Here is a 12,559-nt window from a genome sequence, read left to right on the forward strand (position 1 = left end):
ATATTGAACAGGTGGAAGTCGAAACACTGTCTTGCATACTGCTAGTCCTCAGTTGTCAATCCACAAGTGTGCCCTGTAGTAGGGAGCTGTGATACAGCATCATTACTTAGAAGCCATCACATCCCTCAGAAATGCTGCTGGCACCACCTTGCATGAAGTGCAATGAAGGCCTCTCCAGTAATATCACCGTGCAACAGGAAGACTAGAGAAGTTATTTTACTTGGCACTTGCTCTATCCTTAATTCATCAGTTTTCCCTTGTAAAAATATTAAAAAGTCTTCTCAGCTCCTCTTGACAAAACACAGAGATCTGGCTTTGACTTTTGTATCCCTCTTCTCATATTCTCACTTTCTCAGAAGTTGCTTTTGAATAGAAAAATACTCTTCATTGGGGATGGGAGGGAAGTATGTTTCTGGGATTCACCAAGGTGAAGCTTGGTCTTGAATTGCAAATAAGAAACAGAAGCATACTAAAGACTTCATGTATCAGTGTGCTAACACAGAATGAAAGTCTGCAAATTCACTCCAGTAAAGCTCTCCCTTTTGCCATTTATCCCAAAAACACTTCCTCACTACAGAGGAAGTACTCAGCATGTCACTGTGCTGATTCCGTTGACGCTCAAGTTGTTTTCCTTCTTATACAATCTCCAGAAATCTGTCATGCCAGAAAACCTGCACAGTGACAGGCACAGAAGCCAATCGAAACCACTCAGCTTCAAAGCAGCAACTCCAACAGGTTTCACTTGCTACTGTTCAGAAATGTGCAGAAACTAATTCTCCCTGCTCACCACTGCTCATGGACCATAGTACTCATGTTCATCTGCAATTCACACACCAAGGTAGCAAAGCAGGATGCCCCAAATATCCTTTAAGGTTGGTGTAAATTTCCCAGTTAAAGATCTGGTCAGTATCTGTGTTTTACCATAGAATGGTTTGGGTTGGAAGGGAACTCTAGTTCCCCTGCTAGGGACACCTTAAACTAGATCAGGTTGCTCAGAGCCCCGCACAGTATTTCCATTGGAACTTTCAAATGTCCAGTGGACCACCAAAAACCTCCAATGTTTTGAGGAATCAAGCATCCAACACCTCTGTGGACAGCCTGTTCCAGTGTTTCACCATCCTCATCACAAAAAATTTCTCTATATCTAGTCTGAAGCTACCCTCCCCTTGAGTTAAAACCACTACCCCTTGTCCTTGTCACAACAGGTGCTGCTAAAAAGTCTGTTGCCATCTTTCTTATAAACCTCCTTTAACTACTGAAAGGCTGCAGTAAGATTTCCCTGGAGCCTTCTTTTCTCCAGGCTGAACAAGCTCATCTCTCTCAGCCTTTCTCATATAATAGGCGTTCCACCCCTCCAATGATTTTTATTGCCCTCCTGCTTCAACAGGTCCAAGTTGTTCCTGTTCTAGGGAGCATAGAACTGGATACAACACTCCAGGTGGGATCCCATGATATCCAAGAAGAGGGGCAGAATCACCTCCCTTGACCAGGTGGCCACTGCTGCTTTTGATAAGGCCCAGGATGTGTTACGGCTTTCTAGGCTGCAAGCACACACTGTTGACTCATGTCCAGCTTTTCATACACCAGCACCAGCCAGCCTAAGTCCCTCTCTGCAGCGCTGCTCTCAATCCCTTCATTCCCCAGCCTGCACTGATACCACAGGTTGCCTTAACCCAGAATAATTTACAGGAACAAATTACACACTTAAGAGTGAGAAAACTTGCAGCTCAGAAGTTGGTGTATTAAGCAATGCACCAACATTTGCTTGGGAAGAATTAGGCAGAAGGCTCACCTACCATTACAGCTGTGCCATGACAGCACCAATCACCTTCCCTGCAGGATCGCTGGATTGTTAAAACCAAGTCCTCAAAACAACATTTGAACCTGAAGGACTCCCATACATACACCAGGAAAACCATTAAACTCCTGCTTCTTTACAGAAGTGCTTACTCTGTATTGTCCAACCAGCTCAATCCGTGGGTTAGTGCAGCCCAGCACACAGAGGCCACATCCTGCAGTACATGCAGCACCTCTCTGGCCCTTGTTACGTGCCTGGTGAGCGGCTGGCTTTTTCCTCCTCTGATATTAAACAGAATTAAACAAGTTTATATTGAATGTTAGCACTGCTGGAAATGAATAATCAAGAATGTATTTGCAGCACACCACTTTCTGCAGAAAAAGTCAACTGTTGGAGACACCACAGTCCAAAACAGAATTCTTCTCCCTACACTGAATCAGAGATTCCTCCAGAAAACCAAAAGCAACTAAGTTGACTGGGATTAACCTGAAGGGCAGAAAAGCAAAATTTGTTTGCATCTAAAAATCAAGACTATATTCAAAAAGAGCACTGCACTATATTCAAATTCAGTCACTGCATTTCACTTTTCCCAAGAGGCATACTACTACCTGCTTAGTGTCCACACTAGTTCTGCTATATCAAGTTTTAACAAGTTCCATATACAAAGTTCAAGTAGCAGTTTCCAAAGTACAGACAGGTGTCTCTGTTGTAGCTCATCATTTACTACAAGTGCTCTAAGAAATTCAAATGTATTTTAGGAAGGCTAGTATTTAAGACTGATTGCTATAAACAGTTATTTAAATGGTAGTAGCAACTGTTTATTCCTTCATCAGAGTTTTCAGGCAAGGAAGTTTAGAGTGGGTATCTAAAACACATCTTTACTGCAGTTAAGGACTGTTGTAGTGTGTTGTAATAGCCTGTTTTAAACTTCCGGGTCCCTTCCCCAGGTGTGCCAATACCCCTCTTTCCCTCCCCCCCCTCGCCCCCTGCTGGGCTGTCAATCAGGTTTAACATTCCAGCAAGGCGTGGTGTGGTTCGTCACTTTCAAAGGATGCCCCTCAGGCCCAGAGGTCATTGGCCTGTCTGGGTGTCATCCTCCCCTGAGACCCTGCCCCTCCCACCTGGTTGGTGGCTCACCTGTCCCCTCCCCTCCCCCTGCCCCGGGAGCTTAAAAAGGTAATCAGACCACGTGGTCACTATTCTGTTGGAGCTGTTGCCCATGTTCAGACCTCTGTAACTATGGAATAAACCTCTGGATATAAACCCTCCAACAGAATCCATCTCCTTTCTCTTCACCATTCGCGTGAAGCCTTCTTCCTGAGGTAAACGGAGTTCCTACCAAGCCTGGACTTGTTCAGTGCCCAGCTGCAATCTCCAGCAAGCTAAAGGTATCTCTGGGGTGATAGACCACACTTGCTGCCTTTGGCCCAGCAGCAAGGGTCAGACTGGCCCAGGCACAATCTAACTGGTAATATTGGGATTCTTATTCCAATAAAGGACTGCTTTATTGGAGAAAATAACAGTAATGTTTCAGAGTCTTCCCCTCCTTCCAAATTATTGCACTTATATCACATGGCAGTAGCAGCCAGCTAGAAGTGCAGTAGAGCTTTTGGCAGTTAAATTACATAAACAACGACTTCCATGACTCACAGGATCCCCCAACAAGCTTGGGGCTGAGGCCCCCACACACTCTGAACCAGGAGCTGGTGGAAAAAGGTACTGTGTAGGGATCCAACCATGGCCTGAGCCCTGGAGGAAGTAGAGAGCCACACGCACAATGTGCCCAGTCTTGTTCAACAGGAAGATCAGGGATAAACACCTGCTTGGCCAACAGCAGCACAGCACCAGTTTGCCATTTCAGACAATGGGAAGCTGGGGTTGTGACCTTCTTCAGATGTCCAGACAGTTCTCTTTGGGGTCCTCTGCAGGAACTTCTGTTCCCTGCTCCTTCAAGTGTCTGCAGAGGTGGTGACAGACCACACAGCAATGCTCTGAACACAGCACATGGACCCATCCCTTTCTTGAGGGCCAAGGACATACTTGGGATACCAGAGCTGCACAGGGGCCCCTATATGGCATACTTGGGATACCAGAGCTGCACAGCACCTAAAGAGGCTGCCCAGGCAACAGACAAAAAGGCTTCTCACAATTCGGAGCACAAGAAGGTAAAGCATACCTGCCATGCAGGGACTAGAGCAGTCTTAAGAGAAAGACAAGTCATTTCAGGTCTTTCCTTTTACTCAAGAACAAACTCCCTGTTAAAAAAAAAAAAACAAAACAAAAAAAAAAAAAAAAAAAAAAAAAAAACAAAACAAAAAAACAAAAAAAAAAACAAAAAACCGTTTTGGAAATTGCAAGTAGCTTGCTGAGGAGACGAAACAGAGCATGAATGGTGCTTTTATGAGCTCATAGCTCAAAGCAAAGCACATTGCAGTAAAACAGCTTGTTTTCCTTCTGCCAAGACAGTGACATCTGGCAAGAGGAAAGTCAATATTTAAATCAGGCTCCATTCCCACCCCATGCCTAGGCTGGTACTACTTCTGATGCTCCTCAGAGCTGAATGCACGTCAGCTCTCAGCAAAGCCTCTTCAGGGACTGCGTGGCGCAGGTTTTGGTGCTATGGAAACGGCCAGCACAGCGGCGTGTGAGCCGCTCACACACACCGAGCCTGTGTGTGTGCAGGCACAGAGCTAACCTCTGCAGCAGCAATCAAAGCAGCTCTCAGCACTCAGCAGGGTAAAAACAGTGACTGATCTGGGGGCTTTCTGCTCTGCCTTCCCCTGCTTTTCAAGACTCCTCAGATGTAGAGATGTAGGCAAAACACTTTTGAGATGTGCTGAAGGGATTTCTCTTCTGCGTAACAGTACAGACACCAGAGAGAAAGGTGCACTCCAGCCAGTGGGAGCTGTGCCCATTTCATAACCCAGACCCTTCTTTTGAGTAGGAAGTACTGGTTCCTACTTAAAGGACAGCTTCTTTAGAGATGCTTATAGGCAAGTCCTTGTACAGCCCCATTCCTGGGAACCTGTGTGAGGAAAAGCAAGGGACATCAAAACTCTGATGTACTCGTGCAGGGACTGCAGGGTATCAGTAGATGCAGTTCAATGAAATGGCCTTCTTCAAAGGCAGCCTGTCCTGGCAGCAGCTGCAAATGTCCACCACTGTGTTATTCCCAGGGACTGGACTGCTGTAGAACTCTGCAATGCACATCATACAGGGATGACTCGAGTAGAAGCATAAGGGGAGTTTCTTTCAAATTCTGCTGTCCTGATCAAATTAATCAAGAGTTTCTAATGTCATGATGTGATAAACATTTAGGTGAGAACAAACAAAGAGGCATGAGTAAGATCACTTCTTGCTCATCTTGGGAACCCTGCTAGTAGTTTAATTAAAATATTTTAGGCAAAAAGTAAACAATGCAAAAGAGACAGAAGCAACATCCCCAATGCTCATAACTGAAATACACAGCTTTGCCAGGCTAAGGAGCAGTTAAAAAACATTACTTACAAAGCTTTGTTTTCAATCTTTTTGAGTTTTTTCTCATGAGCCAACATCACTGCCATACACGGAGTCCAATCCTAGCTAAGCACAGGAGAAGCACCTGTCTGAAAACACCAACTCCAGCCCAGGCTGGCTCCCTTGGCAAATCTTTTCATCTCTGTCCTGGGGTTAGGGGGCTCTGATGAAGCACCACGTCCCTCTAGCTGCTAGACAAGGGAAAGCTAAACAGGAAAAATACCTGTTCTTCTGCCTCTGCTTGCCTAACCCACCACCCCCAGCAAGCTGCAGGTGCTCCCCAGGCTCTTTGTTACTCCACAGTACAGCACAGGCATTGCTAGTGACAGGACATAAGCTTTGAGCCAAGCTTGCAAGGCCCCAGGACTAGAGACTTGTCAGGCTTGCTCTGTTTCTATCCCTCCGAATCTGCCTGTGGGTTTGTTTTACTTGGTGTGTCTCAGAGTAGAGACAGAAAATGTGAGAATACAGGCATGGTACAAGTAAGGGAGCACTGGGCTGACAATGGAGATCCCATGGCTATAAGAAAGTCATCAGTCACCAGTGGAAATGTGCAGCTGGACAAAGCTATTTTAGAGATAACAGAGAACAAAGGAATAATATCTAGCATATATAAAAGGCACTTTCTATAATAGATTTGGATGAAATAAAGAGCTTGCAAAGCCATGAAAGAAACAGCAGATATGTAAAAAGCAAACCTAACAGAAGAATTCCAGTGGATCCTACAGTGAGGAAGAAACCACCACCATCCTATTCCTCCCAGAGGAGTCACAATATGACAACTTGCTCTAATACCCCTGCCACCACCAAAATGATACTAACAAGCCTCAGAAGCCAGGGGAAGGATGAGTAAACCACCAAGAAAAAGGTGCAGAAACTAAGTTTGTATGTTAGCTTTATTATTACTAAGACTTCATCTGCATAACAGTCTTTTTCTAAACTAATTATTGAATTAGACTGCTAAAATTTCAATCACACTAACAATAAACAGGTTTTCTTTCCATGTACACACACAAAAAGCGTGCTTTCTCTTTATCTATGAAGTTTTTAAGCACAGTACACATTTGTTGTTCTGCTGGGAGGCTACAGGCAGGACAGGGGCAGTTCAGAAGCCTGTCACTCCAAACCACAAGTGTCACAGCATGTACCTATAGACATGTTCTGCAGAACACGTGTGTCACAGCATGTACCTATAGACATGTTCTGCAGAACACATGTGTCACAGCATGTACCTACAGACATGTTCTGCAGAACACATGTGTCACAGCATGTCTATAGACCTCAGTTCTGCAGAAAAGAGAGCATTCCAGGCTTGGCCAAGGCAGCATTTGCTGGGCCACTCCACTGTCAGTCAGCATCCAAGGACACTTACTGCTCTGCTCTCACACTCTGGAATAGAGAAGTCAGCTTGCAAAACAGGAAAGCTGTCTCTTTCAGTGACAGCATTCACACCACAGCAGTAGTGCTGGTTTCTCTCTAGATAGCATCAATCCACCCCTTTCTGCTCAGGAGCAACCAACAGCACAGTGAGCATTTTTCCACGCACCAGCATTTGCTGGCATCCAGTGCTATGCTGCTCCCCCCACCCCAGCCAGGGACAAGTGGCTGCAGACTCCTGCAGCTGTACTTGTACTTGCACTAGCAAAAAATCCATACAGCCATCTACACCTCTGCAAGAAAGAAGTGTTTTCATAGCAGGGCAAGGATAATCCAGACCAGTTAGCCTGACTCATGGTATCATCCTGCCAAACAGCCAAAGCCAACACACAGCTATATATTCTTTCACTTCTGCTCCCTTAACTAGAGGCAGAGGAAAAGGAGGAAGACAAGTAAGAAGAAAAGACAGCAGTGACACTGAACCTTCAGGAGAGATCCAGATTAGAAAGTTCTGGTCTGTTACTGCAGCCCTTTTGAAAAGAGAAGGCTTGCAGTAGAAAGCCTGTCCTCCAATACAAGGTTTTTGAGTGAAGGTTCCCAATCACTCTGGCTAACACACTCAAATATGAGTAATTCTGAAGACACTCTCCACCTTTAACAGGAGAGAAAACTGTCCCTCTGGAGACTTAAATTGAAGCTGATACAGAGTGACTGTGTTGGCTGAACAAGAGCATTTCAATTTAGTGCTTAATCTCACTTAATGCTTGCTTTCCCTTTCAGTCACCCTTTGTTTGACATTTTTCTGCTTACTCACTGCAGGATATTAAAAGAACAAGGGTAAACCCCTCCCTTCCTCTATATAGAAAATCTCAAATTAGAAGTGCCCACATTACAAAGACTTCAGTGGAGAAAACAGTGGGATCATCATTCTCCTACCTGGAGCATCTTGTAAAAGCACAAAACCCCCACACCCATCAGGTGTCTACTGCACAGGGCCCAGCAAATGACACTGTTGCTCTCTCCTATTAAATTAGGAAGGAGGAGTTTGGATTATTTTCTTTTGAAAATTGGTCAAGAAACATTGGCTTTCAAGAACACTCCCTGCACTGTATCTGCTGCCATGGAAACATCACTTCTTGAAGAGATATAGCACATATCCTCCCTTACCTGCAGCAATGTCCAGCACCCTCAGGAATCAGCAAGCCACAAACAGCTCACTGATTTTAAATGGCAAATCTAGGCCCCTGTTTTCCTTTTCTCTATACTGGCTGAGGGACCTCCTGCCAATAAAAACTGCCAGGACATCTTCCTGTTAAAGGAGCAAACAGTTGTGAAGAAACAGGACAAAGCCTTTACAACACTCAGGTAGCCAAAGCAGATTTTGGGATGTCCTTACCCAGCAGGGTCAGCACATGGCAGAAAGCATCAGAAGCCCCAACACCCACCTCCTTTATCACCCAGCTCCTCCTGGGACTACACTGACATCTGGCTCACAAAGCAGAAGTTGTTAGTCAAAGGCTGCTGTATTCAGCAGCTGTGGAAGACAAGGGGAAAAAAATGTACATACAAGATAGACAGGAGCATGAATAGAGATATGAATGACTTAAAAATGAAGAGAGATAACATTCCCAAGGCTGAGCAGTGCAGTATGTGGTTACTGACAGCCCTTGCAGATGGAAGGGGCTGTGCTCTGCAGCCTCCAAGCACAGTTCACAGCAGCTCAACAGCACTCGTGCCCAGGCCAGGAGAAGTGTTAACATATGGCAGCCAACTTTCAGCCATGAAAACCAGCTGTTCCCACTTCAGCCACAAAACATCCAGATCAAGCAGAGCAAGGCACTTGCTCAGCCTCCACCAGCACATTCTTAAACCAAAGCCAAGTTGCAGTGCTTTATTTTAGATAAATATGTCAGCCTGGGCCTCCAAGACCTCCCATTGCTTTGATGGGCATTCGCCATGGGAGAAAGGGGGAACTCATGGGCTGCTTCAAAGTGTGGGAAACTGGAATAAAAAGGAATTGCATCGGTTTCATGTTGGATTTTAAAAGCCCCGAGCAGTTACAGCTTGGCCTCATTGGAGGATCAAAGGATCCTTAGCTAAGCTTTCCCTGCACCAAAAGGGTGAGAGCAGACCTTATTCTGCCTGAGTGAACAACTGCAGTGACTGCTTGGGCAGCATTCATTGTAGGGAACAGGGGAAAAGATCCATGCATACCACAAGCAACAGATTCTTTCCACAGTTGGAGCACTGGGCTGGCCCCTTCTCCATACCCTACTGAAGTGGGTGTGAGCATGAATGAAGAGTTCAAGTTACCCTGCAATGCTCCAGCACTGCAGAAGGCAGGAACAGCTGACACTGCCCACCCAACAGTTGTGCACCAGCTGCTGCAGCGTCCCTCCAACACAGCACACTGATCCCCCACATCTCTGTACCTCATTCATGCACTGGCTGAGAGAGGAGGACAGCAATGCCATCAAATAACTATGTAATGCCACCTCACTGCATCAGGACCCTCAGCCTGAGTCAGAACAGGCTTTCCCCACCAATACAGTTTTTCTTGCAAAAGAAATGAAAGCCTGCTGCTGTTCAAGGGACCTACTCATGTAACTCTTCTGATATTTCTACTGTCTTCAAGTCACTGTTACAGACACTCAGCTCAGTGAAATCATTCTTTCTTTGCAGTTCCCACAACAGCTGTCCACTTGTATTTACTTACAAGTGTTTGATTTCACAATTGCACATTAAGTGAAAAAAAAAAATCATACCGACAGCAAGTACCTAGGGATAAGAAAACAAATAAAGCAGTAGGAAAAGGTGCAGCTTTGTCCAATAGGACAATGGGGGAAACCTTGTCCTACTGCCAGCAACAAGTTCTTTCTACACGAAAAAAGAATATTAAAGTCCATTCTGTCAGCTCCAAAAGTGCAAGTCAAGGCTCCAGGAAAAGAAAGGCTTACATAGTCTCTCAAGAAATCACATGTAGTGTTTTGGGACTCCTTTTAAGTACCACAAAAGCCTGAAGATTTTGAAAGACACCAGATTACATAAGTGAAGTGTTGCTGAAGCATAAGAGGAACCCCTGAACACAACACTAGAGATTGATCATCAGTTGCCAGATAACTGCTGTGGTGCATGTGTTTGTGAGACTGCTCAGTAGCAGTCTCCTCATTCAGAACACTGCTTCCACTGTAGGAGCAGCTTCATCCTTATTTTTCCACTGGTAAACTGTACCGGCACCAGCAGTAACAGTGGCAAGTCAGAGAGAGACTCATTTTGCAAGCAAAATCAGGTGTGGTTGTGGTTTGGTTGTTTTGCTTTCTTTTGGTGGGGGAGAGTAGGGAGGAAGAGGGGACAACAGCATCTTTGTGAAAGCACAACTGCAGGTATTAATCTATTCAGCAACTAAGTCCATACAGTGAATCAGATTTTTGTTCATGACATGTTAAAGCAAAGCAACAGAACAAGGGACTCCTCATCTCACAATAATATTCTATCCATTTGGCTTGAGCTGACACTACTGCTTTGGTGCCTGTAATCACAGAGCAAGAGACTCTGAGTGCTTGGAGACCCATTTCCAGAGCTGTTGGAGTGCACTGAGAATCACATGGAGCCATCCAGCTAGTCCAAATATCCCTTCACTGAAAACAAAGACACTTCAAGTGAAAAGTTGCTCAGTGGTTCTGCTGCTAGGCTAGGAACAACATTTTAAGTACTGCTACCAAACCTGACTGCTCAAGAGAAAGGAGAGACTTAAGCAGGTTCTACACCTGGAGCATTAGCCTTGTCTAGTTTGGCTGCAGTCTTGACAATAACCTAGATTTTCTTCCTACCTCCTAATTACCGCTATCTGAGAAAGCTGTCACCATAACAACAAAGTGCAACCTCTGACTCGCAATTTTAAACAAATTAATTTCTGTTTGGAAGTGGTAATACAGAATGTTTATGCTGGCACCAGAGAGAGGACCTGATGGCCTGGACTTTAACCATATATGTTGGCTTTAGTGAGTAATAATATTGTATCATTAAGCAGTTTCCAATGTAAGCACTCCAGTTTGCCAAGAAAGGTGGTCTTTGAAATCCAATTGGCAGGGTATTAGAAGCCTTTAATTAACTGGCACAAGTGTGTTGACTATTCTAGATTTTTCCACTGTACCTGCAGATCTCCATGAAGAGGCAACAACATAATCACTCCAAAAAGACGGCAGAGGAAGAAAGCGTTGCACCACGTTTGCTCTGTAACAGTCCCTTACATCACACTAGGTACACTATTCTGACAAACATCCTGAGGTGCAATACCCTCTTTGTACGAAGCAATTTATAACAGAAATGAGTACAACAGCAAAACAAGCCTCTAGTAGGTGTCAGGACTGCCACTAAAGTTTTTCAAAAGATCATGTTATTTTACTCTCCTTTCCCATCATTAGTTGTTCAAGACCCTGCAGTTGCAATAAAGACCTCTGCCTTTTTTATAGCAGAGCCTCAAGAACTTGGAGACAAATACTGAAATCAGTTTTAATGCTCCTGCAGTTGGAATTAAAACTCTGAAGCAACTGACAGTCATGCTATTTTCTGGCACAATTCTGTTTGTTGGAACCCAAGAATAGGGTTTGGGGGCTGTTTTCTTTCCTTTTTTGGGGGGGGTTGTTGTTGGTTTTTTTTTGTTTTGCTTTTAATTTATACTGATATTGAAGACAGACACAGGACTTCAAAATGGTTGAAGGAACCTGAGGTGATTCAGCCCCTTACCAGATTACCTTCTGCTCAGGCAGAGATGGCCTAGCCTTTTCTGTAAATACAGAGAAACTCAGAAGGCATTGTTAATTGTACAAGTGTACTACACAATCCCCGAAACAATTAACTGGGAGCAAACCAAGGCTGGCACCTGCTCAGCTGGCAGAGCACAGAGCCTGACCGTGCAGAGTTAGGGGTACATTCCCAGCAGCTCCTGCACCTCCAACATCCCAGCTGCCACAGGTGCAGGCTTCCTGCCATCCCCAGCATGCCAAGCAGGAAAACCCTGAATGAAATCAGCCCAAGGGCACAGACACCGAGCTGGGCCAAGCAGCCCTGCCAGCTTACTGCAGGTAACTTAGTGACCCCAGCCTGCCCTGCCTCATCTAGAGGACAGCAGCTGGTGTGTCGTGCAGTACCACAAAGGCTCCAACTGATTCCTGAATGGGTTGGATAAATGCAATACACCTCTGTGGGATAAGCTTATACAGCAAGAGAACGTGCTTTGCTTGCATTCACGTCAGTTTCCATCAGGGCACCAACTATTGTCTTGGGCAAGCAGTCCCAAGGTTTTTGGGTTTCAATAAACCATGACGTTTTAGGAAGGCAGGCAGGACACCAGTCTTCCCAGGCAAAACGCGCACCAGTGAAGCACCACAGAGGCGCCAGCCCTGCTGCCGCTCAGCGGCCGGGGGACAGCTGCCCAAACAGAGCTGCCAGCTGTGGAGCAACCCCGGCTGGAGAGAATTAAAAGGGAACAAACCCGGCGCACAGCGCTAGTCAATCGAAAGTTGCACACTCGTATAATGGGAGAGCTTTACTTTTACTGCAGGATGAAAGCAGAAAGTTTATGGTGCCCGCGAGGCGCCGCGGGAAGGCCGGGATGCGCTGCCCGTGCATCCGCGGCTGGGGGGCCCGGCAGCCGCCCCGCGTTCCGCAGCGCGGCCCCGGTTCCGCATTTCCCGAGCCCACGGCGGCACAGCCTTGCCCAGGCCGCGGGCAGAGCCTTCCGCACCGCCCCGGCCGCAGCGCTGCCCGGCCCGGCTGGGCTCTGAGCAGGGCACGGCAGGTCCGGGCCGAGCAGCGACGGCTGCGAGAGCCACCGCCGTCCCCGCCGCGCCAGCGCCGCCCGGAGCG

At 46.1% G+C, this 12,559-nt stretch overlaps 1 protein-coding gene across 1 annotated transcript in view; it reads right to left on the minus strand.

The window, feature by feature from the left end:
• The window catches only part of TPD52 (tumor protein D52), a 42,090-nt gene that overhangs the window by 29,406 nt on the left and 125 nt on the right, over positions 1–12,559 (minus strand). The window lies entirely within an intron of this gene.

The sequence above is a fragment of the Ammospiza nelsoni genome, chromosome 1, assembly GCF_027579445.1.
Source record: "Ammospiza nelsoni isolate bAmmNel1 chromosome 1, bAmmNel1.pri, whole genome shotgun sequence".
Taxonomy (NCBI): Eukaryota; Metazoa; Chordata; class Aves; order Passeriformes; family Passerellidae; genus Ammospiza; species Ammospiza nelsoni.